Source organism: Triticum dicoccoides, chromosome 3B (assembly GCF_002162155.2).
Source record: "Triticum dicoccoides isolate Atlit2015 ecotype Zavitan chromosome 3B, WEW_v2.0, whole genome shotgun sequence".
In the NCBI taxonomy this organism is placed as follows: Eukaryota; Viridiplantae; Streptophyta; class Magnoliopsida; order Poales; family Poaceae; genus Triticum; species Triticum dicoccoides.
The window spans coordinates 688828868-688856691 of record NC_041385.1 but is presented as its reverse complement, the minus strand read 5'-3'; the positions used below and the strand labels follow the sequence as shown (position 1 = coordinate 688856691).

The 27824-nt window shown below is 46.8% G+C and overlaps 1 long non-coding RNA gene across 7 annotated transcripts; it reads left to right on the top strand.

Annotated features, from left to right (window-relative positions):
• The first annotated feature begins 971 nt into the window (after nucleotides 1-971).
• LOC119277868 lies at nucleotides 972-5237 on the top strand. Of its 7 annotated transcripts, none has more exons than XR_005137363.1 (6): nucleotides 972-1112; nucleotides 2743-2886; nucleotides 3097-3276; nucleotides 3940-4018; nucleotides 4088-4133; nucleotides 4851-5237. It is a non-coding gene; the product is annotated as an uncharacterized LOC119277868 (long non-coding RNA). The 7 variants fall into 7 exon arrangements; XR_005137359.1 differs by having other exon boundaries at nucleotides 3073-3276; XR_005137364.1 differs by having other exon boundaries at nucleotides 2755-3276.
• Nucleotides 5238-27824: the final 22587 nt, after the last annotated feature.

The window sequence follows — 27824 nt, the reverse complement described above, 5'->3', positions numbered from 1 at the left end:
ATGAAACATATGTTTTGATGTCCACTTTTTTCATACACGTTGTACAATTTTTATATACATTTGAAGCATTTTTATATATGTTTACGTTATATAAATATATTATTAACATTTTCTTCAAATACGTGTCCTGATCACTTTTTTTTCATATACATTATACATTTTTCTTGTACATTAGAAACATTTTGTATACACGTTTAAAAAATTCAAATACAAGATTTACATCTTTTTAAAGAGCGATGAATACTTTAAAAACATAAAAAAGAAAATGAAAATAAAAAACATAAGAGAAAAAAGAAACATAAAGTACGAACAAAAGAAAAAAATATGTGAGACATCATCCTTTCATATTGGGCCGGCCCACAAAAAAAGGCGAGCTATGGTCAGCCTCAATCTATATCTATATCTATATCTATATCTATATCTATATCTATACTACTATTAAAAGAGCAAACATGAATTCACCTAAAGCCACACACAAAATTGTACACGGGATAACCGAAACCCTCTGATTAAATCAACTTAAATAGATCTGACTGACCATATTACACCAATGATCCGTTGTTTAGATTAACGTCTGAGATCAAATGTTCTGCCTGCCAGACGTCTGCCAATAGTCGCACTCAGCGTACCGAATCCCTGCGCCCCGCCTGTAAGGCTGGTCACAATGGGCAAGAACATAAGCTAGTAACTTACACACTTCTCTAGACTATGTTATTATCTCCATAGTGGGTAGGAACATCTATATAGTGTCATGCAACGATGTATTTATTAGGTTATAAACTCATTGTTTCTTGGAGTGTGTGATGTTCCGGTAACTTAGCTAGTTACCACAAGCACCTCTCTCTTCATTAAATATGTGCCACATAAGCAAAGTTGTATTGGAGTGTGTATTGTTACTTCTAAGTTCCTCCCCATTGTGACCAGCCTAACTCCATGATTTTCGGATCTTCCCCACCTTTCTTTCTCTAGGCCCCAGATTGAGAAGAACGGATCCGTAGCAACTGCCACCGCTCCTCCCTTCCCCTCCGTGCGCTGCCATCTCATCCACCCCGAGTCGACCCCGCCTCCGGTCGCGGCCCACTCTCCTGCAAGCTGCGACGACATCCTCGCCGGTCAGCCACACCCTGCGCCCTCCTCCTCCCTTCTCTCTCCCTCTCCTCGCTAATCTCTCTCCCTGTCTCTGTTGGACCTTCCCTCGTGACTGTCGGCCTTCCTCCTGACTAGATCAACGACGGCGACGACCGGATTTCCCACGCTGCCATGGCTAAGACACACCGCGCATTCGCCCCACTTCCCAGCAAACGCCGCCGCCCCTTCCCTTCCGATCCACCCCGACTAAACCTGTCGCCACCACGCACGCGAGCCACAGCAGGGACGCGCGAGGAGGAGTTGCGGCTTCCTCCGGGCACACACGTGCCGTTGCAGACGGCCTCTCCTGGAGCGTCGGTCGCCGTCGCCGCCTGCCGCTCGGCTTCTACCCCACAGGCGCCACGTCCAGGAACTCCCCTCCGCCGCTGCCGGGTGGGTCAAAATCACTGCTATCGCCGTGTCCCGCCCCGTTCCGTTCATGCTCCGACGCGATCCTGATGCCTCTGCACAAATCCTTTTCTGTACGGAGTATTGGCCATCGGATTTGGACTCTGGGAGCTTTCAATCGTGGATGCTTGTTTCCGTACGGAGTAATGACATTTTTTAACTGACGGATTGATCCATGTAATTAGGTTTCTAGCCCAATCTTTCCATATAGTTGTATCTGACTTATACTGAATTCTTTAGTGTCACTGTATATAATATAGATATTCATGTACTGTTCGAATGTCCGGTCAATGTCTGGTCTATGTACAACCCTCTAAAATTCTTTTATAGCTAGACATGTCTGAAACATCATTTGTCAAGACACACTGTTAGTTAATCAATTTAGTCTGAAACATCATTTGTCAGAACACAATGACTTGCAGGTGTTAAGATGTTAAAACAAAATTATTTGCACATGCATGCAGGTTTGTAAGTTCAAAAAATAGTATCATACTGAAACGGGGCAACAACATTATGCTTAGGACATGAAACATGGACAACCCATTTTTAGTGGCAATACTTTGTGTAATCAAACAACATAGGATCACTCTGCACCAAGCAGATGGTAGTTCTAGCGGAGGATGCACCAGGAGAATCAACCAAGCAGAATTAAGCACCATAATTTTCTATGTACACACTTTGCTGTAAAAGATTTTGTACATGACAATGAAAAGGTTGAATATGAATAGATTGGCAAGGCAAAAATCTTTGGTGTCAATACTGACAAATAAAGCAGCCTATCATGAAAATGAGACATCTTTATTGTCAAGTTTATAGTCATCAAGTGGTCCTACATTTCCTGATTGTTTGTGTGTTCCCGCTTGATTTGTGTACCACAATAGATAATCTGATTTTGCTTTATCCGAGGATTTGTCCCAGTTCAACTCAGCATTTTACCAACATCAGATCTCTCTGTGGTCCTTTGATCATAGTTTTATTTGCTTTTATGCACCAGGTTTATCATTTAGCATTTCTCATTCATTGGCCCTTAAAACATACTCCCTCCGTCAGGAAATACTTGTCTTCAAAATGGATAAAAGAAGATGTATCTAGATGTATTTTAGTTGTACATACATCTCTTTTTATCCATTTTGATGACAAGTATTTTCGGATGGAGGGAGTATATTAGGAATTTAGGATTGTTGAACTTATAAGCATTGATTGCAGGATTGTCTCTAGGTGCAATAGTCGATCAAGCACGTGCAGTTTTTGAGAGTGAAGTCAGAAGAATAGCTTCGTACTACTTCTGTGGTTGAGGTTTCAACAGATTGATTTCAACAGAGGGATGCTGGTGCAGTGACCATATCTATGGTAAGGCATATGGAGTAAAATTAAGGGTTGATACCTTTTTTGTTCTACTGAAATTTTACCCGTATAAAGAAACTTCGTATCATATACTAAGAGGAGAAATTTTAGTCTTCAGTTCCAGACATTTAACAGTGATCTGAGAGGTTCTAGACTGGACTACAAACTAATCTCAGCTATGTCTGAATGTAGTGCAAGGAATTTTGCTTCTTGCAGCTGCAGGACCATGCGATGTCGAACACGAAAAGGACACACCAAGGTCCCAGCCAAGTCAGTGATGTTGCCCCGACTCCCTATTTCTTCAGCTTGAGGAAGCTGTGGCAGCCTGACTCTCTCTGCCTATTGTCATCCTATCTGACCTGCTACTAGGCAACTACTACTACTCACGCTTGATAGGTGAACGTTCTGATTCTCCCTTCCTGTTCTTCCCTTGTTGTTATCTAATTGGTCTTGATAATTTAATGATTCAATCAAATTTCATTGCAAAGCAAACTGTACCAGGCTTTTCTTCTTTCTAATGCAGTCTCAGTTCACATTAAGTTGTGAAATCCAAGTCCATACATTTACAATTCTTGTTGTTCTATTTACACAAGTATTTTCTCATTTTTTTCATTAACTATATGTTCATACAGAACACCATCTTAGTAACCTGATATAGTAGTTATGTTTGACTTTAGACGCAACAACTTTGACATTGATAATTTCCTCATGTTTTTAGTAGGACGATAAAATTTTCTAGCATTTCATTATGAGCTGCAGGCTCTGAAAACAGATGTATCTGCTCCTAAATTATGCTCTGTGTGGTTTCTGAATCATACATGCTAACATGCATTGGCAATCATTATTCAACCGAATTCCTTTCACTGAAATAAGAACCACGTAATGCTTACGATTTAATCTGGTCATCTAGACAACTAAATGGGTTATTATTATGCTTAGTATCCTTTGGCATATGTTTTGCGGGGAAGAAAACCCTTCACTATTTATATTTTGGCTTTCTGCTGCTGAGTTTTAGGTTGTCTGCTAATACTTTGAAGTCTTTCTTACACTCAATTTCAGATGCTGTGTTGCATACGACTGAGCAGTCTCGGCTATACTTCAACCCAGACATCAACGAAGCAAATAACTTGATTATATGGTACATTCATGATTACCAATGCCTTGCTATTTTTTTTACCTTGACTAACACAAAGGTTGCAATGTGTAGGTTCAGGGAGCTCCGGCGCTTGCTCCGAGCAAAGAAGTCTTTCTTGGTATAAAGTTCTAACCTCAGATGTTGGGGTATTTGAAAGTTAACTCTTTGATTTTGAGTAATTCTAAGAGAATACATCTTATCGATCAGGTATCCTTTTTTTAGTAATGCTAAGATCATACATGGTACATCTCATCATCATTCATAGCTGATAGCTGATGACATGAGCGAGTGGGGGACAGACCCCTTTAGCTACTGCAATAAGGTTGTGCATACAAATGGGCTACTCATATTCCATTGTTAGACGAGCTAGCCGCAAGAAGTAGGTTCAGCATTCGGCTCCATCTGATTTACATTCAGATCATCTTGCTGCAACACCATTACTTTTCTTGGTAGCAAACAACCATTTTCAGTAATCATATATAGCTTGTATTTGGTTTATTTATTCTATTATATCATGATAAAATTTTGATCGCTTAATGAGAGTGTTTTGTTCACTCAAAATTGAGTGCCTGATGGCCTGATTAGATTATGTATGTGAAAATATGAAAGATGAATATGCAGCTGCACCTAAACACCATAGTACCATAAGATGGTCACTATGGTACTTTCTGGGGATGTGTATAGAGGAATCCCCATGTATTTAGGTTGTTTGCCTAACTATTACTCTTCTCTAATTTCTGACTTGGTGATAATTTAATATAGATTACATTCTGTTTTGAAATAAAAAGATATGAAGAAAATTTATGATGCTAATTGTGTTGTGTTCTATCAACAGAACTATGCTCTCCTAAACCTGAATGAACCAGACGTGGGAAGACAACTGAGTTTCGGTTGTGGTGTTTCAACATGAGTTTCGAGTGTTAATGCTCTGGTGATGCGAGGAGGTGAAGCTGTATGCTACCAGATCGCAGATATTTCTTGGTATATATGCATTTAAAGAAAAGATGGATGTGTGTGTGTGACTGTGATAGATGGTTCTACTGGTATCTTGTTGGATATATAACAAGAAGCGTTGGCAAGACAGACATCCACTTTTTAAGTGGCATCATAGTGGGCTGAGAACTTGTTGATGAAGCCAATGATTGGGTTGACTGTAGTGATAGGGCATTAGACGTAATGCTAGATGTAACCCCAGACAATCCATGAGACCACAGTTCGACTCCGTCTATGCACATAATTTTTTTCTATTTCTAAAACGGGGATGACGTACAAAACTCCTCAGATGACAACGTGTAAAACACTTGCGTGACGAAAAAAAATGAAGAAACAATCCTTCCTTTAAGATTAGGTAGAGATTAGTTTTCATAACCGCACCCGCACGCACGGGCGCAGCTATAGGGTCTCCTGTCTATCTCTTTCTCTCTCGAATTGTTGGGTCTCCTCTCTCGATCTCCAGGCGACCTCTTCACCCCGGCCAGGGCCAGGTAATCAACCGGGTTTACCGCAATACGGAGCGTGCCGGCCGTCCGTGACGTCAAACTGATTACGAGTCGGCGGCAAGCAGAGCCCCGATCCGATCGAAGCCATCCGTCTATCTCATACGGGTAGATAGGTCACGACTCAGGAGCACGTACATAGCTAGGCCTCGCTTAGCTTTGCTGGCTTGATCCGATCCGCCGCCGGCTTAGCTTTGCTTGCTTGGTCGATCATGTCGCCGGTTGTTTGCCCCTGGCCATTAGGCAGACCACCCAGCCCAAGGAGGTATCGGCAGCCTCGGATCAAACAAGACCTCCTGCTGCACAGGATGGAACAAGGCGGCCAGAGCCAGACAGAAGGTTATTCTTCCACCTCCCGTGCAAGGTTCAGAGCCTTTTGCATGATCTTCATAAGGGTACGTACGTGATAACCTGAGAGTGAAAAGTTCCCCGCAACTAAGACAGAGCGGACCGCGACATGAGCACGCCCGCGACGGGCGACCGCGCGGCGCCGCTGCCGGGCTGATCTCCTTCCTCCAACCTCCCCTGCCTCCGGCGGCCCCGGATCTGGAAGCTCCGCCCCGTCCGCTCGCCACCCGTCCCAGCTTTGCTGCTCGTCGTGCCCGAGCAGCCGGTGTGGAAGCTGCAGGAAGCCGCGTCCGCGGCGGCCCCATGTCCGCGACGGCTGCGCCGTCATCGTCGGCCGCTTCGGCCCCGTCGCTCACCGCCCCTGCTCTGGCCGCCGCGCTCGCCGCGGCCTTCCTCGCCGGACGCAAGGCTGGCCCGGCCCTGCAGGGGCGCCTCGTCTCTGCGCCGACCAACCAACCTCCGCCGCCCGCCGCCCCGGTCCACCTTGTCGCGGTCCCCGCGCCCCTCCACCAGACCCCACCGGCGACGGCCACACCGCCAGCGCCTCCGACCCCGTGCCCGCGGCCACTGCCTCCGGCCTGTCGGCTCCGGTTGGAGAACGACGGCCGGCAGGTCTCTCGCCCGCGTTCCTCGAAGGTTGCAGCGGCTTTCGCTCCGGCTGCAGCGGCGAGCTCTTTGGCCCAGCCGTCCGTCACCCCCGCCTGCTTTGCCGGTGCCGCCTTCGAGCACCTGCTGAAGCCACCGGCGACAAGCCCCATCGGTTCCTCACCGCTCGATCCAGATCAGGCGGATCTGAATCCCGTCTCTCGACCGGCTCCGGCTGTGCTCGGCTCAACGCATGTCTCCCGTTGCTCCATCATCCATGGCGAGGGGGGAGTGGCGGCTTCTCTGGACGCAGCTTCAACTCCTCTCGCCACTGTTGCGAGCGAAGGGCTCGTCGTTCAGGCGCCTCCGGTGCGTCCGGGCTGGGGAAATTGGCGAGGATGTCTCGACCGGGTGGCGGCGTCAACAGTTCCTATGGCTCCATGCGAGAATGCTTTGGGAGGTTGGCAGCTCGTCTCGAGAGGGCGCTGCTCGGCTCATGCTGCTTTTCGTCGCCTTGCTGTCAATGTGCGGAGTCCCCCTCCGGCGTGGCTGAGAGACAGGTGTTTTCGGTGCCTCTGTCGAGGTCACCGAGCATACTCTTGTAGGGATCCAATTCGATGCACGGATTGTCTTCGATCCGGCCACATCGCCCGCTTCTGCCGTGCTGAGAAGCATGCCCATGCTTCGCCACTCCAATGTCCTGCTCCATCACCTGCATCCATCGATGATGTCTCCATGATAGATGTGCAGTTCCAACCTATCTCGACTTAGCAAGTTGGGTTGGCGGAGGAGACCGAGCTGCTTCGCATCGAGCTTCGTGATTGCCTAGTGCGAGCCGGGAATGTTTTGGGGAGGGCGGAGGCCGCTCTCGCCAAACTAGAGGTGGTGCCGGATGTGTCTTCGCTGCCTGAGCTTCAGATTGGGGTTGTGCCCGATGTGTCCTTGCTGCCCGAGATTCAGGTTGGTTCTGTCGATGGGGAAGCATGCATGTATGGAGATCTCTCCCCTCGTGCTACATCCCGTCGGTTGCCGTTGCTTGCCGTGCCGATTGCTTCTGGGAGTGAAGTTGTTGTCGGGGTCGTGGCTCCGGTGCTGCAGATTATGCCTGAGCTCCAGAAGGTTTCTGGGGAGCCTACTTCGCCTATTTCGATGGTGCTTCCTAAGGAGATGGGGCCGCTTGGAGGGAACTTGGTGATGTCAATTGCGACCTCTCTGCCGTCGTTGGAGCCAGTGGCGGAGCTTAGTGGAGAGCAACCTGGGCCATTGCCCCCCCAGCCCATGAGAAAACTAGCATATATCCCCTAGTATTTAGCCCATATGCCCAGTTAAAATCAGCCTAAACTCATATTTCTTGCCCCTCCAGCCCATTTGCCCCTCCATAAAATCAGCCCAAGCTCCGCCACTGGTTGGAGCCCATTCAGATGCCCAACTTTGTGGACTGTGGAGGTTTGGCTGCTACTATTGCTCTCTCACCTGAGGTTGTTGACCAGGTGGCGTCTGCAGGTGATGAGGTAGGTGCTTTGGCACCTAATTCTGAGGTGACGAAACCCATCCGGCCGCCCATCTTTGACCGTGATGCTATGATGGCACGTATTGACGAGGTAGTATTTCTGAGAAAGCTTGGCCGCTTGCTCGCCTCCTTGGAGGTAGCTTCTCCTGGGTCTGGCAAGGCGATTGCTTGCCTCCTAGCGGAGGAGGTTTCTACGGGCAAAATAAAGAAGGTGAAGAAGGCTCTCATGACCATAGGCAAGAAGAGTGGTGTCATTGGTAAGGCGTCAGCGGCTGCTTGATGGAGGATACTCAGTCCCATTGTCCTCCATCTCCGTGGATTTGGTGGCGTTTAATGTATGCAACCTTGGTTTTGTTGAGGGTTTCTTTGAGGCATAGAAGTGTGAGGGTTCATGATTGTTACATGTTATGTGTATTTGTCGGGTTGATCGTGGGGTTATGGAGTTTGGTTCTTAGCGAGTAGTCCGCATGTGGTCTATATGTGTCGGTTTTCGCCCGGTTTTCCGTTAATTAATTGGGCAATTCTCTTCTTCTTAATTAATCGATGAGGCAAATCTTTTGCCTCCGTTTCGAAAAAAATAAGGGTACGTACTCCCTCTGTAAATACGACGTATTGCTACGCAGCTTCCAAAAAATCTTATATTATAATATACTCCCTTTGTAAAGAAATATAAGAGTGTTTAGATCACTAGCCCTCTAGAATAAGTGATATAAACGCACTTATATTTAGGAAGTACATATTTTGAATGAAATTCGCCATTAGTTGGGTCAAAAGCTCAGAAAATGATCAAAATTAGAGCATAAACATGTTTAAGTGATCAACTTCGGGCAACAATATGATTGGGGAACATAAAATCGTCTATGTGGCTGTCAGGTCGACGCAGATTGTCTGGTGTCATTTTTCTGATATACTCCTATTACATTGTTAACTGGGTTTTACTTGCATTCAACTCGTAAATATATGTATGATGGTTTTCGCAAAAAAAAAAAAAAAACCTTCCTCCTAGTATGAAAAAAGTCTTATATTTTGATACAGAGGGGGTAATATGTATGATGGGTTCTGGAGAGGGCAAAATTTAGAACATTCTGTAGGCTTAGCTGATTTCGAACCATGTTGCAGTTGTACTAGTACTATTTATTTCCGTCCTGCTGCGTACGTCGTATATATGAGCTGATCGATTCAACATATTTTGGTGCTTATATATTTTAGTGGAATTTGGCTTTTTTTTTCTTTGTTGGGTAACTAAAGCAAGCAATGGTATTAATTACTTCCAAAATAAATAAAATAATAGAACCATGCTCTTTTTAATTAACAAATTGTAATTCTAGTACTCCTTCCGTCACATAATATAATGTGTATTATTATTTTTTTGGCAAAAATCAAGCTTCACAAAGTTTGAAAATTATCTCTATCTGTAATATAGAGAAACTTATCTATACCTATAATATCAAATATATATCATAGGAAAATATTTTGCATGATGAATTTTCTGATCAACCAACAATAGCATAACCCTTTCATATAGAAGAAAAGGAGGTTATATGTACGGAGGTGAGTTTTTGAAAGGAACTTGCCGAAAGTCCTTATGTCCACAAAAAAAATTATGAATTCTTTGGTCAATACACACGCTGGTGTGGGCCTGAGTGAAGGTCATCTCCTTCTTGTTGATGTCCTCGAAAACGAGGGCTACCACCTCAAAATGGGACACAACTTCCGTGCCTTAAAGGCACCTACCTTTGGGTCACTGACATGTGGGTCAGCCACCTGTTGGGCCCATATGTCATAGACACAAAGATAGGTGCCTTAAGGCACCGAAGCATTGTCCCTCAAAATGAGTGAGGCGTGTTTCCCTAAAAATGCGATTTTTTTTTTGAAACAAGGCAAAATGCCATTTCATTGATTAAGAAAGAAGATTTAGACAATGCCACAAAGCGGCAAGAAGATAAAGGACTACTCTCGCGCCATTAAATACTCAAGTGCTTGGCGCGCGCAAAAGCCCAAAGAGATAACTCCTCTTTAATCTTGCTATAATAAGGACAACTAGTGGAGCAGTCGTGTTGCGAAAGATTCTAGCATTGCGCTCCGACCAAATCTCCTAGGAGATGAATATCATCAGCGAAGCAAGTGCCTTGGGGGATTCACTACAAATATGAACATTTCTGGTCAACCATTCCCTCACCGAGACCCTCGTCATCCAAGCAGCGGAATTGATGTGATGCATACTGAGCCACTGGAGAATATCATTCCACACACGAAGGGTGAAACGACATTGGAATAGTAGGTGGGCCGCTGATTCCTGACTTTGCTTGCAAAGGGGGCAAAGACCGCAGTTGGGCCATCCACGATTGTCCATTCAAAGCATGCGGGATGAGCATTATGTTTCGCTATTGTTTCTTCTTAGACACACAGGTTATCATCGAGCCATACCATTCAATTTCCCTAAAGGGGAAGAATTTGTTGGGCTTCTGTTACGGTTCATCTGTCCATTCCTTTATATTGCTCCAGAAGGTCTTTGAGAATGGACAGTCCTTGAAAAGGTGCATTGCAGTTTCTGACTCTTGCACGCAAAACTGACATCTTGGGTCATGTGGCCACCCACAAACATCTAGCATGTCTACTGTCATGGTTTTTCCATGAAGCATCAATCAAGAAAAGAATTTACATTTAGGCTCCACATATGTAGATGATAACCCACAAGTATAGGTGATCAGTTGTAGCCTCTTTCGATAAGTAAGAGCGTCGAACCCAACGAGGAGCTAAAGGTAGAACATATATTCCCTCAAGTTCTATCGACCACCAATACAACTCTACGCACGCTTAACGCTCGTTTTACCTAGAACAAGTATGAAACTAGAAGTACTTTGTAGGTGTTGTAGGATAGGTTCGCAAGATAATAAAGAGCACGTAAGTAAAAACTGGCGGTTGTTTAGAAAAATAAACAATTAAGTTAGTATAGCGAGTGTGGGAAAGTGGTAATAGGAGTTGTGAAATTGTCCCTAAGCAATTGACTACGTTACTAGACCGTAGCAAGTTTTATGTGGGAGAGGCCACTACTAGCATGTCACCCCTTACTTGAAATTTTATGCACTTATGATTAGAACTATTAGCAAGCATCCGCAACTACTAACGCTCATTAAGGTAAAACCAACCATAGCATTAAGATATTGGTCCCCCTTCAATCCCGTATGCATCAATTTCTATGCTAGGTTGAAGCTGCTGTCATCCTTGTCCTACAATACATAGTCCTGTCAACATACAACTAACTCTATTGTGTGACACACACGCGCGCTCATATATGGGCACCAAAGAACAACAACATAACCACAAGCAAATTAAACCAATCATAGCAATTCCACCAATCACCGATAGGACAAAAATCTACTCAAGCATTATAGAATGGCAACACATCATTGGATAATAATATGAAGCATAAAACACCATGTTCAAGTAGAGGGTACAACGGGTTGCGGGAGAATGGACCGCTGAATATAGATGGGGGAAGGTGATGAAGATATTGGTGAAGATGACAGAGGTGTTGGTGTAGATTGCCGTCACATGATGATTTGCCCAGCAGCATTCCAGCGCCATAGGCAGAGAGGGGGAGAGAGCCCCCCTCCTTCTTCTTCTTCCTTGACCTTCCCCTGGATAAGAGGAGGGTTTTCCCCCGGTCCTTGGCCCCATGGAAGCGGAGGGGCGGGAGCCCCCCCAGCTACCTTTTGTTTCGATTGGGCTGAAATTTTAACACGATTTTTATCCGGATATTAGCTTCCTTGCATCCAAAGGACACCTCCAACCAACCTACGGGGTGGCCACAAGCCTGCCAGCCACGCCCTGGTAGGGGGGCGCGCCTCTAGGGCTTGTGGGCCCCTCGGGCACCGTCTTGCGTTGATTCCGCTTCCCAAAAATCACATATATTCCAAAAAATATCTCCGTAAATTTTTATCGCGTTTGGACTCCGTTTAATATGGATTTTCTGCGAAACAAAAAACATACAACAAACAAAAACTGGCACTGGGCACTGGATCAATATGTTAATCCCAAAAATGATATAAAATGTTGACAAAAGTATATGAAAGTTGTAAAACATTGACATTAAACAATAAAAAATTATAGATACGACGGAGACGTATCAGTAGACATGATTGATGCCGGAGAGAACTTAGGGAAGGATACCTAGAGATTTTTTTTAGAACGAAGGCTCAAGAAGAGCCCGACTTTGAATTAACAAAGCCATCAACCGGCCAGGCATTACAGAGAATCAACAAAGCAAACAAAGAAAGAGAAAGATACATGGGGCTGATGGAGCAGCTTACAACGCAACACGCACTAACAAGCACAAAAAGAGGAAAATGGAGCACAACTTGCTAATGTCGCTGCCCACTACGCTAAGGGCCAGGACAACCTAACGGAGTAGATAGCCAAGGATCAGCCAACTACTAAGGGCAGGATCAAGATTGTGTCTATAACATCGGGCGGAAAAAGGACAGCTCCTACCCCCTCAGATGCCGAAGAGGGCCCCTGCCCTCTCGTCCTGGCTCGAGGACGCCGCACCGTCGGCAAGAGAGACGCTCACCCGAGAGCTAGGATAGGAGCCAGCTTCACGGCCACTCGTGAAGAACACGTCGCCTGACCTGCACGAAGCCAAAAGCACACCACGCCAGCTACAACGTTGCCGCCCGCGGACACCCAGCAAAGAGGGAAAGCCACTTGGGGCAATTGGAGAGGATGAAACATCACCGAGACAAGCCACAACAGCGAGCATCACGAGAGAAAAATCAGACGTCGCGGAGAAGAGTCGGGTACTCCACAACACGGCTGGAAGCCACATTGGAGAGAAACCACCAAAGGGGATGCCGGATCTGCACATCATGGCATCGCTAGCCGCCGAAGAGAGGACAAACCAACTGCGAGATGCCTCCCCACCAAGGCAACACTCACCCAAACCTGCAGCATCCCCAGGCGACGTCTCCATGGAGATGACGACGCACACGACGACGACGACGCCCAATCTAGAGAAGATTTTGAGCTTTCGCTCGGGAGCAAGGTAGGGGATGGGCAAGGAGGGTCCTCAACGGCGCCTCCAGGAAGGAAAGCGGCGCCCTTGGGCGTCGCCGCCGCCGAGGCCGGACCAACCGGCCTAGGGTTTCCCCCGGACCCAGACCTGAGCCACCAGCACCTCACCAGCCAGCGCCGGCAGCCAAGGCCGCCGGACACCATGGATGGGGAGGAGGAGTGAACCAGAGAGGTGGAGTAGTCATACCTTCAGATCGCAAGAAGAAGAAGGCCTCCCGCCGTGACCACCAACCACCAGGGACCTCGCCACCCGAGCGGCCGAGGAGCCTGGCCACCAGCACCAACGGAGGCCGCCAGCCGAACGCCGACGCCTCGCCACCCGGGGCCGCCGCCCCGACGACCGCTGCCCTCCGCGAGAATAACGGAGCAGCAAGATCCCCGCCGCCACCGCCATCGGCGGCCACGCGGGCTTGCCCGGCGACCTCCTCGGGTGGCGGCGAGGGAGATAGGGGGAGGGTGGGGGTGGCGGCGCGAGGAAACCCTAGGCGCCGCCCGAGCCACCCGAGCGGATGACGCAGGGGCTGGAAGGGGGGGGGGGTGTCCGGAGAGTCGCCAGATCTGCTTATCCTCTAGAGAATTGAGTAGCCTACTCACAAGATACTAAGATTCTATACAGTCTATAGACCATACAAAGATTCTCCACGTTTTCCGATTTTCTATGGCAAAAATGAATAAAATTGTTCTAACAGTGTTCCTGTTTTCAGTACACTGCAAATCAACGCTTCCGAGGCATCAATCTATACTCTGCCACTCCTCTACCTCACGAAAAAATCCTGCATTTATTGTGGTGAAAGAATGTAAGCATATACAATTCAAGAGAATATAATAGAATAAAACACAGTAAACCGGAATACTGAATCTTACCCAGATCCAAGAAAATATCTGTACAGCAATCGCAATGGATAAGATGGCTTTCGAAGAGTGATCCGCATCTGGTGCTAGAATCGACTGACTGTAGAGAATTACAAGTGCGGTGATGCCGATCATACCAACGAGGTCTGCAAAGCGAGCACAAAAGACTAGGACCCCATGGCGCCATTTCTTGCAAATAGCACCAAAAGCGACGAAGCTCCACCAGCAAGTGAAAACAATGTGAAAAACCCATCGTTCCTCGTCTAACCAACCCTTTGTCAATCCTTGAGCCCGGGAGTAAGGAAGCAGGGCGAGTGAGCCGAACAAGGCATACCCGAGGTAGTCTCCAACTCCAAGGTTCTCCTCCTGCCACACACAAAAGTCAAAGCGACAGACGAAATCAATCACTTATAGTCTGGTTACAATGTAAAGCGCTCAAGAACTGCAACCAGTCAGATTTTTTTACGCAAAACCCACTCCACTTTATTGATCAAATGTTCATGAGTATATCTTCAAAGATGAAAGAGCGGGATTCGAAATTAGTCCCAATGGACTTAATCTCCTTAACTATGTTCCCATACACACCATCTGTTCCGTTTTTTTATATCCCCACTTCTTTGCAATCAGAAGCTACCACTATCAACGGATGAGGAGGCTGATGGTCAATCGGCGTGGATCTATCAACAGAACAAAAGAAAAATGACCAATACATCGGCCATGGGAGGGGGGGCGGGGGCACGCACCTTGGCTGTGGGCTGGGACTCTGACTCTGGACTTCCGCAGGTAGGTGAAGAGATTGTAGAATCCGCGAGCAAAGGATCGTTGAGGCCGCTCCGATCCTCCCCCTTCCTCTTCCCCTTCGCTAGTGCCAACAGTTGGACTTCAGCCGCTTCAGCCTCTGGAGCGACATCGGCAGCAGGACCTCGCTGATAGACCTTGAGATCGGTTAGGCCAGATCAATCGGTAGCCCTACCTTCTCCTTGTGCTGACGAGCTCGATCCAAAGGCCATCATGATGCTGTTGCGCACAGTGATGGCGGAGAGTGGGCGAGGTGGTGGCGGTGCTTCCCGTCACTACCGCGAAAACCCTAGATCGGAAGGGATTGTCGGTGGGTTGTGCAGCTTGCGACGAACCTCGTGTTGCGAGCTGCCGACACCCACCTTTTTATATGACGCAGTGTGACAGGGCCCGCCAGCCATAATGGGCTGGGCGCCCCCGATCAGGGCATGGATCTAAGGGCCCGGTGGGCCGTTGGGCCCACACGGAGGAGATCAACCTAAAATTCTCCCTCTTGATCTCAACTTTACTTTTAACCTTATACTTTCTAGCTTATTTGTTCCATCACATATTGATACATAGAGCATGTTTCATCGTCATAGCTTAACTGCCAATAGAATCATACAGCTACAACATACGTTTTGTTCAGAAACAAATTCTGTTCCTTTTTGGGCCTATCCAGGAATTCTGTTCCTTTTTGGGCCTATCGTTTTCCTCCCCTCCGCACCCGCCGCCGCCCGGGCATGAAGACGCCGGCAATGATGATAATCACCAGCCCCCAGTGCCGCCTGCATGGCCGCGCGTCCACGACTTCCCTCGCCGCCACCGGAACCCACTGCCCCGCCGCGCCGGCTCATCCAGGGATGCCGGTGGCGGGCGTCACCGCTGTACCTTGCCGCGTTCCACCACCTTCGAGGGCATCCTAGGCCCCTACCTCGCGGTGGGCGCTGCTGCGTCGCGGGCCCCTGTCCGGGAGCGGCTGTCATCGGCCCCACCTGCTGCATCGGTCCAAGCTGTCGTGGGCCCAGATGCCCAGCACGATGACCAGCGTCCTCCTGGTCCTCCGCTGCCAACGACCGGGTCCTCGCCAGTTCAAATTCTGGCCTCTGCTGACCCCGACCAGCCCCACCCTGGCCCGCTTCTGCTTCTGCAGTCCTCTGATGCTGTCACCTTGCCGGCCGTTGGCGCGTCTTCCGCCAATGCGCTCGCCCTCATCCCTGCCCGCGTGGTTGGTCATGCTATGGCCCGCGTGACGCCTGAAACGCCTTTTGCAGCTCGGTCGGCCCCCCTTCTCGCCTTCCCAGAAGGGGCTATGGACGGTGCCAGCTCGCATCCTACGGAGGCTGACCCCAGCCCTGCAGCGCTTCCCTCACGGTCGTGCAATGTGGGCCAGGATGCGGATCCGAGGCAGGCCACCCCTTCCCCTACCTCCCCGCCGCCCGAGGGGGATTCATCGCTTGGCCAGACTTGTAGGGTGGGCCCGACTGCGGATCCGAGGCAGGCCATCCCTTCCCCTGTCTCCCCGTCGCCCGAGGGGGATTTGCCGCCAGACTAGTGGCCCACCATGCTATCTGGCGCCCATGCACAGCCAATGCATGTGCATGCTGCCTCACCCGATTCCGTGGTGCACTAGTAGAAAAAGGACCTAATATGAGACACATTAGTGCCGGTTTGATTTTGAGCCGGCACTAATGTGTCCATTAGTGCCGGTTCCAACGGCTAGCCGGCCGTTCTCATTAGTGCCGGTTCGTGGCGAACCTTTAGTACCGGTTCGTGGCACGGACTGGTACTAAAGAGGGTGGTGACAGGGTGTTGTCAGTCTGGGGCCCCTCCAGCACCTTTAGTACCGGTTCGTGTCACGAACCGGTACTAAAGGTCGACGTACATAAACCCTTCGTCCACCCGATCCACTCTGTTCTTCCCCTTTCCCCTCACTCCCTTTGTTCTTCCCCTCTCTTCCTCGAGCTCCTCCCAAATTTTGCCCAAAATTTGTCAAGATTTGAAGGCCCCCATCCATTCAAATGATCACAAAGGTTAGCAACTTTGTCCTTTCAACTCTCATTGCTAGATTAGCTCTTGCAATGCTTTGTATAGTGATTAATTTGGGAGGAATTATATTTGCTAGTATTTGATTTATATGCAATTTGAGGTCAAAAATAACACTTAGTTTGCATATGTAGGTGTGGTTTACTTATTGCCTTCTAAATCTCCGTCATAACCATCGTCGATCGCCCGCACCGTCCCGTCGCCGGCACCACCTTGTGGTGAGGCTCTTGTTCATGAATGTTTTACATTACCAAATTGATGTTTGTGTGATTTGGATATAGTTACTCGTATAATTATCTTACTCGTACGTTGTTTGTTATACATAGTGCCATGGTTTTGATATCCGTCCCCGTCGGCCCTCGTCCTTGTTATGATTCAGATGTGGTATATTCTCTTTTAAAACTAGTTGTTGCATTTCGTGTTGATGACAAATTATGCCCATCAAGTTGACATAGATATTTTTATCTAGAAGGTATGTGAACCGGAAATTCCAACCGACCCTATTGTCGTGAGGTTAAATTTAGTTGAAAGAGAAAACGAGTATTTGAAAGAAAAATTGAAAAGAATTGAGGGGGAGAAGATGGAATTGGAGTTGCATGTTGCCGATGTCATCGATGATCGCAAGATCAAGATGGAGAAAATGAGGTTGAAGATTAGAAAGATTAGAAAATATGCCATTGATAGTGTGGCTTGGTATCATTATGCTGTTGGATCAATTGTTACCTTAGTTGCGATCTTCATCGCATTTGTTGTTGCATTTAAATTCTTTAGCTAGAGAGTTATTTGTATGTTGCATTTAATTAAGTGCTGTATATGAACTTTATGCATGAACTTTATGTATGAACTTTATGTATGAACTTGTATTAATTTGGTCTATTCGGTGTTATGTAATGAAGATGAGCCGACAATGGATGTATGATGACCGATGCTCTCCCGAGTTCATTAATGGCATGCATACTTTTCTGTGGACCGCTGAGGCCAACAAGCGGGCGGATGATTTTATGCCTTGTCCATGTGCTGGCTGTAAGAATGGTCATAGTTACTCTACGTCAAAAACCATTCACGTCCACCTATTTAAGTCTGGTTTCATGCCCCACTATAATGTTTGGACCAAGCACAGAGAAATAGGGGTTATGATGTAAGACAATGAAGAAGAAGAGGACGACGACGGCTATCCTGGCCATGGGTTCCCTGATTACGATGATACAACAATGGGGGAAGAAAAGCTGAGCCGACAATGCGGGAAGAAGCTGAAGAAGAGGCATCAGATGAGCCCGCTGATGATCTAGGTCGGGCCATTGCCGATGCAAAGAGAAATTGCGCAAGTGATCTGGAGAGGACGAAGTTGCAGCGCATGTTAGAGGATCACAAGAAATTGTTGTACCCGAATTGCAAAGCTGACAAAAAAAAGTTGGGCACCACACTTGAATTGCTGCAATGGAAGGCAGAGAATGGTGTATCTGACAAGGGATTTGGAAAGTTGCTGGTAATGATAAAGAATATGCTTCCAAAGGACAATGAATTGCCCGAGAGTACGTATGAAGCAAAGAAGGCTGTCTGCCCTCTACGGTTAGAGGTGCAGAAGATACATGCCTGCCCTAATGACTGCATCCTCTACCGCGGTGAGTACGAGGATTTGAACGCTTGCCCCGTATGCGGTGCATTGCATTATAAGATCAGTCGCGATGACCCTGGTGATGTCGAGGGCGAGCGCCCCAGGAAGAAGATTCCTGCCAAGGTGATGTGGTATGCTCCTATAATACCACGGTTGAAATGTTTGTTCCAAAACAAAGAGCATGCAAAGGCGATGCGGTGGCACGCAGAAGACCGTAAGAAAGACGGAAAGTTGAGAGTACCCGCTGACGGTTTGCAGTGGAGAAAAATCGAGAGAAAGTACTGGGAGGAGTTTGCAGGTGACCCAAGGAACGTATGGTTTGGTCTAAGAGCAGATGGCATTAATCCTTTTGGGGAGCAGAGCAGCAACCATAGCACGTGGCCTGTGACTCTATGTTTGTATAACCTTCCTCCTTGGTTGTGCATGAAGCGTAAGTTCATTATGATGCCAGTGCTCATCCAAGGCCCTAAGCAACCCGGCAACGACATTGATGTGTACCTAAGGCCATTAGTTGAAGAACTATTACAGCTGTGGAATGGAACAGGTGTACGTGCGTGGGATGAGCACGGATAGGAAGAATTTGACCTAAAGGCGTTGCTGTTCGTGATCATCAATGATTGGCCTGCTCTCAGTAACCTTTCAGGACAGACAAACAAGGGATACCACGGATGCACGCACTGTTTGGAAGATACCGACAGTATATATTTGGATAGTTGTAGGAAGAATGTGTACCTGGGACATCGTCGATTTCTTCTGATAAGGCATCCCGTAAGAAAGAAAGGCAAGCATTTCAAAGGTGAGAGGATCACCGGACGAAGCCTCGCCACCGTACTGGTGCTGATGTACATGATATGGTCAAGGATTTGAAGGTAATCTTTGGAAAGGGTCCTGGCAGACAACCTGTTCCGAAGGACGCTGACGGACATGCACCCATGTGGAAGAAGAAATCTATATTTTGGGACATGCCATATTGGAAAGACCTAGAGGTCCGTTCCGCAATCGACGTGATGCACGTGACGAAGAATCTTTGCGTGACCCTGCTTGGCTTTTTGGGCGTGTATGGGAAGACAAAAGATACACCAGAGGCACAAGAGGACCAGCAACGTATGCACGGAAAAAACGGCATACATCAGGGTTAGGCCAGCTACGCTCTTACCAAAGAAGAGAAGGAAATCTTCTTCGAATGCCTGCTCAGCATGAAGGTACCGTCTGGCTTCTCGTCGAATATAAAGGGAATAATAAATATGGCAGAGAAAAAGTTCCAGAACCTAAAGTCTCATGACTGCCACGTGATTATGACGCAACTCCTTCCGGTTGCACTGAGGGGGCTTCTACTGGAAAACGTTCGATTAGCCATTGTGAAGCTATGTGCATTCCTCAATGCAATCTCTCAGAAGGTAATCGATCCAGAAATCATACCAAGGTTACAGAATGATTTGGTGCAATGTCTTGTCAGTTTCGAGTTGGTGTTCCCACCATCCTTCTTCAACATCATGACGCACGTCCTAGTTCACCTTTGCGAAGAGATTAACGTTTTGGGTCCTGTATTTCTACACAATATGTTCCCCTTTGAAAGGTTCATGGGAGTCTTGAAGAAATATGTTCATAACCGTGCTAGGCCAGAAGGAAGCATCTCGAAGGGCCATGAAAATGAGGAGGTCATTGAGTTTTGTATTGACTTTATTCCTGACCTTAAGCCGATTGGTGTTCCTGAATCGCAGCATAAGGGCAGACTAGAAGGAAAAGGCATGCTAGGAGGGCATCAAATAATATGTATGGACGGGCATTCTCTCACTGAAGCACACTACACAGTTCTACAGAATTCCGCCTTGGTGGCTCCGTATATGGAGGAACACAAGAATTTTCTACAGTCCAAACACCCGAAGAAGTCTGACGACTGGATTACACGCGAACAAACGAGGACTTTTGCCAGTTGGTTGCAGAAACATGCGCTGAATGATGGTGATATTCAAAATGACGTGTACTCGCTGTCCCAGTTACCATCTTCGAATATAATGACTTTCAAAGGGTACCAGATAAATGGGAATACATTTTACACGATCGCCCAAGATAAGAAGAGCACCAACCAAAACAGTGGTGTCCGCTTTGATGCAACAACCAACACGGGAAAGGAAACATATTATGGTTACATAGAGGACATATGGGAACATAACTATGGATCAGGTGATTTGAAGGTCCCTTTGTTTCGGTGCAAATGGGTCAATATGACACGAGGCGGGGTAACGGAAGACCCGCAGTACGGAATGACAGCAGTGGATCTCAACAATCTTGCCTATGCAGACGAACCATTCGTCCTAGCCAATGATGTGGCGCAGGTTTTTTATGTGAAAGACATATCTACCAGGCCGAGAAAAAGAAAAGATAAGGAAGCAAATGGATCATACGACGAGCCAAAGCGCCACATAGTTCTTTCAGGAAAAAGAAACATCGTGGGAGTGGATGACAAGACAGACATGTCAGAAGATTATGAAAAGTTTGATGAAATTGCTCCATTCACAGTGAATATTGACCCGAGCATCTAGTTAAATGATGAAGATTTTCCATGGCTACGGCGCAAAGGGACACACGCGAAGAAAAAGTTTCACACCCAAAGATCGGGGATGTGATCGGCTTCACTATCATCACTTTCTTCTGTGTTTCACACCCAGGAGGGAATGTCTGTAATAGTTAGGGTAGTTATGTGTTTTGGCATTTGAAACGCGAAGAAATTTTATGTGCAAACAAATTCTTTTCATGCATTTACTGATTTTTTCCATCTAAATGACCCTGAAATTGAAAACCATTTCAAATGAACTCAGAAAAGGTTGAAAGTTGGCATGGTATCATAATTTCATACAAATAGCATGTGCAAAAAAGTAGAGAGGGTTATGGCAAAAACTGGATGCACTTCGTGTACAAAATGGACAATCTCTTTCAAAGTATCAGGCTTTTCGACGAAAACTGAACTGTTACAAAGGCATTTCATTTTTTAAATAACCTAAGCATTACCAAATTGAACATAATGATAAAACACACTAATATTAAACATAATAAAAAATATTCACCGGAAAAACTTTTTTCATAGTTAAGTTATTCACAAACTAGTGATTCACACAAATTTCAAATAATTCAAAATTTAAACTATTCAAATTTGAAAACTACCGGCACTAACAGAAAGTTTGTAATTTTTTGTAACTAAAGCAAAAATATTCACAAAGAAACTCTAAATACAAGAAAAAACAACTCAAAAATAAATAAAACAAAAAAAAAATAAAGTGAAAAAAATTAAGAAAATAAAAAAGCCCGCCTACTGGGGCAAAGCGCATACGACTAGGAACACAACCTTTAATTGGGCCAGGATGCAGGCCCGCAAAGGCCCAGTAGGCCCACTGGGCAGAAGAGGACAGGTAGGCCCAGTAGGCCTGCTTAGGAGAGGAGCTCGAGAGAGCTACCACACTGGGGCTTATAAACCAGTGCGGTAGCCCCTCGGCTAGCGAGGTGGGACTAAACTTGCGCACCGCCTGGAGCCAGTGCACCCCCTTTAGTACCGGGTCGTGGCTCCAACCAGTACTAAAGACCTACCCTTTAGTACCGGTTTGAGCCACAACCCGGTACTAAAGGGGGTGCGCTTCCCGCCGCTTGGCCTGGCCAAAACAGACCTTTAGTACCGGTTGGTGGCTCCAACTGGTACTAAAGGTCCATCCTATATATACAACACTTGAAAAAAAAATCAGTTTCCCTCTATTTTTTCCCTGCCCCGATTGACGCCGTCCCCGTCGACGTCGCCGCCCCGCCCCTCGTCATCGACCCCGGCCGTCCCCGCCCCTCGTCGCCGCCCCTCGTCGCCGCCCCCGTCGACGTCCCCGTCCCCGTCGTCCCCGCCGCCGCGCCCCGGCCGCCCCATCGCCGCGCCTGCCCCGCCCCGTCGTCGCCGCCCCGTCCCGTCACCCCGTCGGCGCCGCCCCATCCCGTCGCCCCGTCGTCGCCGCCCCGTCGTCGCCTCGCCGGTGAGCTCGCCCCGGCCGCCATGTCCACACACACACACACACTACACTACACACACACACACACACTACACACACACAGACACATTAGTTTGTTTGTTATAAATTTTTCTGTTTTTTAGTTATAGAAATGTTAGAAATTATTCTGTTTTTTAGTTATATAAATATTAGAAATGTTAGTTATATAGAAATGTTATAAATGTTTTCTGTTTTTTAGTTATAGAAACATTTATAGAAATGTTAGCAATTTTTCTGTTTTTTAGTTATATAAATATTAGAATTGTTATAGAAATGCTAGTTATATAATCAGGAAATTTTAGAATTAGTTTTAGTTAGATGAATTAGATTAATGTCAAATTGTTAGAATTTGCATATATATAGAATTTTAGTTATCACAATCCAATCATTTAAAAAATGTTACTTTCTGCGGGCATATAGTATTTGTTCTCGACGATATGCCCGGCCCGCATCCTCGCCGTCGACCCGTTCGCGATGACGTCCTGCTTCAGAGGACCCATGTCCGGGATTGGGCTCCGCCGGGCTGGCACTGGGAGGTGCTACCTGGAGGGGCGTGCCGCTTGGTGAGGAACCCGACCTCGGGTCCCGTCGTCGATCCTGATCTTCTTTGGTGGCGTTCGCGTGGGCCACATTCGGTGCAGAGGCAGCCAGCCCCGTTGGAGGTGGTGCGTCGCCGTGTCAGGGAGGAAGATGAGCACGTCCATCGCTACATGGCTGCTATGGACGATGTCAGGTTCTCCACTACTTGGCGGGTTCTTTGGGCAGATGACCGGAGATATGATCCTGTGATGGTTCCTTCTCGTTGGGTGTGCACCACCCGCGCCCCAGGAACCGCGAGTGGCGCCCTAGATTCTTCTGTAGTACTCGATCTTTATTAGGTACCTAGCCAGTGATGTATTCGATATATAATATTCGAGACGATGTATTCGAGATTATATATATTAAGACGATGATGTATTCGAGATTATATATTCGAGACGATGTATTCGAGATTCAGTTTTTCCTTATTGATTAATTGCATCCATGCATTGTAATTTGAATACCAAATTGTTTTATATTTCTTCTGTATTAGTAAAGTAAAAGCTATGGCAGACAATACTGGTAGAAAGAGAGAAGAGGAATTGTTCGACATCATACGCAGCCCTCACAGGCTAGATGATCTGAATGAAGCAGATGACGGCTCCCAATATCTGAACAATACTGGAGAGGGTGATGAAAAGATATTCGATCTCGACGACCGAGCTGATGAAGTCATGAACTATGATTACGATGACACAGACAATGTTTGTGATGACACAGACAATGCTGATCTTCAAATAACAAAGACTACCGGCGAGGTATATTTATATAAGCATGCATCATGGTGATCATCACATGTTTTTTTATTGAAGATATATTAACGAATCGATCTTTCTTCTTTCAGCCCTCTGGATCGAGCAAATCTACTTCTACAGACAGCAAGACAAAGCGAGGCCCGGGTAGATTGTTGAAGGATGGTGTAAAGTACGACATCGAATCCACCAAACTTAGTGGTGAACCCCTCACGCCTAAGAACGTTGCGGACAAGTGGACTCGTCAGTGCGGAGTTCTTGTGAAGGACAAACTCCCGATCTCCATTCAAGAATGGAAAGAGCCAAAGACTAAACGTCCAGGTGTTACTTGGGTCGACGACAGAGCCAAAAAAGACCTTTTGAAACCTCTGATGGATCATTTCACCCTACCAGATCATTTCACTGAAGCAGATGTGGAGAAAGTCAAGACCGCTGCTCTTAAGAAGATGGCAATTGCATTCAACACCCACAAGAAAACTGTATGGGCCAACTACCTCGCTAATGAAAGGAAGACTCCATATTTCAAGGGAACACTGGAGAAGCAAAGAGAACACTGGGATGATTTCGTGACCTTCAAGGATTCAGAATTATCTAAGGAACGGTCGATGAAAAACAAGGCAAATGCCGCAAGAAAGACGCAGTTCCATAGGCTGGGTCCAGGTGGCTACGCGGTGGGATTGCCTAAGTGGGATAAGTATGAGCAAGAGATGGAGGATGCAGGGGTCACTCCGGTTACTAGGAACTGCCCCCCAGGTGCAGAATTTGGTTCTATGCGCATGGGGGGCGTTGGACCCGAAGACAGGCGAAGTTTCGCGGAAGGAAAATCTAAAAGGAGCCGAACAAAAGATAATTGACGCAATAGAAGAAGCTCTAAGGGGGGTGTTCACACCCAACAGAGAGAACGACGAGCTTACGCACGCCCTTGGAAATCCTGAACACCCGGGAAGAACACGAGGCAAGGGCGTTATTCCCTGGTATGAGGGCTTTTCAGAATGGAACGAGGACTACAGGACCCGTGCAAGAAAAAAGATGGAGGAGGAGAAGAAAAGGAAGCTGGAGGAGGAGCAGAGGAAGAAGGACGCAGAACACCTTCAAGGCCTAGAAGCAAGGCACGCGGACCTGGCACTCAAATTCCAGTAGCAGCAGCAGCAGATCGACTCACTTAGCCAGGAAAGGGGGTCTCAGCAGCGGCAGCAGCAAGCGGATGATCGTCCAGCATTGGATAGCACCATCCCATCCATGCCGAGAAGCAGCGTTGGTTCTTTCCCGGGCAACACACTGCTGGATACATACCCTATGGATGACATCATAGAGAACACTAACTGTGAGCTACACTCCAAAATGAAGAACATATCCATGAAGGTGGCGGACAACGTTGCTTTTCCAGTTACCCCCGAAGCAACCTACCATTGCATTCCAATTCCAGAGGGCTATGCTTGTGTCATGGTTGATGAAGTGGTGGACCCATATTCGGGGCTAACGCTTGACATTCCTGGAGGTGAAGACGAGCGCACACTGGGAGAGGCCATACATCGTATCATCTTATGAAGAAAGGATTGCATCATCTTTCGAAGTCCACCGACACCGCGTCGTCTGCCGACTCCTCCTCAAAGTCCACCACCGAGTCAACAGACTCCTGCTCCTCCAAGTCCACGAACGCGTGAGACGACTCCTCCTCGAAGTCCGCCACCTCCTCCAAGTCCCCGAACGCGTGAGCTGACTCCTCGGGTTTCAAGTCCGGCACAGCGTCATGCCACTTCTCCGGTTTCAAGTCCGGCACCGTGTCAGGCCACACCTCCTGCTTCAAGTCTGGCACATCGTCAGGCCACTTCTCTTGGTCCAACTCCACGTCAGCCTTCTCCGCCGTCTCAACAATCGCAGAAGAGACATGCCGCAGCTTTGGTGCGTAGCAGTACGAGTCGAGGTAGTTCAGAAAGTACAGGCGGAGACAAGCGATATAAATGTGGTCCAAGCCTCGCTCCTCTTCCTCAGAGGCCTTACGACATGACTAAGGAGCAAAATGCAGCCATAGTGCAAGCCCAAGTGGACGCCCATTTTGGACCGAAACCGACACTGCCGCCAAAGGAGAAAGTGCCTGAGAAAGTAATTGACCACTTCATTCGTATGGCTAGAGAACCAGCTCCCAAGCCTGTTGACTCGGACTATGAGCGCCGAATCAGGAAACTACATCGAGAACGGCTAAAGAAGGAAGCGAGCTCGAGCTCGAGCCAACAAGCAGCTGGCAAAAAATGCGGAAAAACCGTTCCCCAGTTGGGAGAACAGGTGGCGCAAGCGATGCCCCCGCTTGTTGTGCCAACAACACATAAGAGGAGTAGTACGCGTGCCAAATATTATTGTGGGCAAACCGTTAGCGTTCCCCAGCATGGCGATGTGGTAATAACGGAGGATCATATAATGCAGGCTCAAATGCTCAATATCTCTGTTGGACAACTCCTCGAAATCGAGCCCATGTCTACACTTCGAGAATCGGAAATAACATGGAAATATGTCCGGGGCCAACCTTTGGTCCATCCAGACAAGGTCAAGGACCTCCCAACGAGAATGTATCAATTGCATCAATGGTACATGAACATTACCAAGATTTCCAATCGAGAGTCCCTCATGGTGGATGTCAAGCATGAGCATTATTACCATGAGAAAGCTCTGGCCATTGAGTATCCAGAACTATTTCAGTTATACAATCAAGACGCACTCGACAAGTCTATCGTCAGTTGTTATTGTCTGTAAGTGATTTCTTTCTGTAATTTAAGTCTCAAGCTAGTTATGTAGTGATAATTTTGATCAATCATTACATGTAATTATCCTCACTATATTCTTTTTCTGTGGTATTATATACAGGATGAAGATGTATGAAATGAAAAAAGTTGGACGCTATGGCGTTGGGTTCATTAACCCAAATACCATTAATGAGGACATATGGCAGATTGAATGTTGTCAAGATGCTGTAGAGGAAAGCATGCTAGAGTTCTTGAAGCGCCTCAATAGCAATTAAGATATACCACTTCCTTACAACTTCCCATGAGTCACACTTTCTTGTACTACAAATTTTGTTTTTTTGCTTACTAGATAGCTAGATGTTAATAATTAAGTGTATACGGTTTACGGTAGTTGATTAATTTTATGCACATGCCCGCTTAATTAAGACATGCAAACGTGTGCGTATGTAGTTGGCACTGGGTCTTGTTAGACATTAAAGTTGAGGAAGGAAAAGTTGAATTACTGGACTCACTAACTAAAGAAGATAAAGACTACACCATCGTGAAGGGGATAGTCAACAGGTAATTTCAATCATTATTAACTATATCTTGGCCTATTAATTATTAGTTCGTCATTTCCTGATATGAACTATTTAATAATCCCTTTATTAATTTTTTTTGCCGGCGGGCAGGGCATGGGCAAAGTTCATCAAGGTGACTCCAGGCAAGTGGGCAAAAAAGTTGTTTTGGCATCGACCCAAGGTAAGTAATTAAGTAGTACTAGCTAGCTACCATCTCTTTAATTCTTGTTTCAATATCATTAATTAATTATCATGCTTGATTAATCATTATCTGATTCAATTCCATTCTCGTAAAGGCCCTGAAGCAGGCGCCGGGGAATAATCTATGTGCATTCTACGTTTGCGAGAACATTCGCATGATGACGTGCGAAACGAGCAGATCTGATAGACAGGACTGGGTACGTTTGTCAAAACAATATTCACACCATTATCGATATCTAGTCACACAACTAACACACATGCATATTGATCTCCTTCTTAACAGTTCAGATCGGTGCGGGATAAGCTCCTACCATCGGACCGCATACTAGCACTTCAAGAGGAAATAGACTAATTTTTGCTCAACCAGGTCATAGATCCCAAACGAGAATATTATTACCCGCTACCGCCCCCATGAACCACTTGTCATCGTGCTCCGGAGGCACCAAAGGTAACATATGTAGGAGAAATTGTATATGTATATACATGTGTATGTGTGAATAATTAATGGTGTTGGTTTTGTGAGAAATTCGATGATATATATATATATATATACATATATATATATATATGCGGTTCTACATACGAGAAAATCTATTTATATATATGCATAACGTGTACAATTTGTAGTATCATGAAATACCAGCGAACAAAAAAA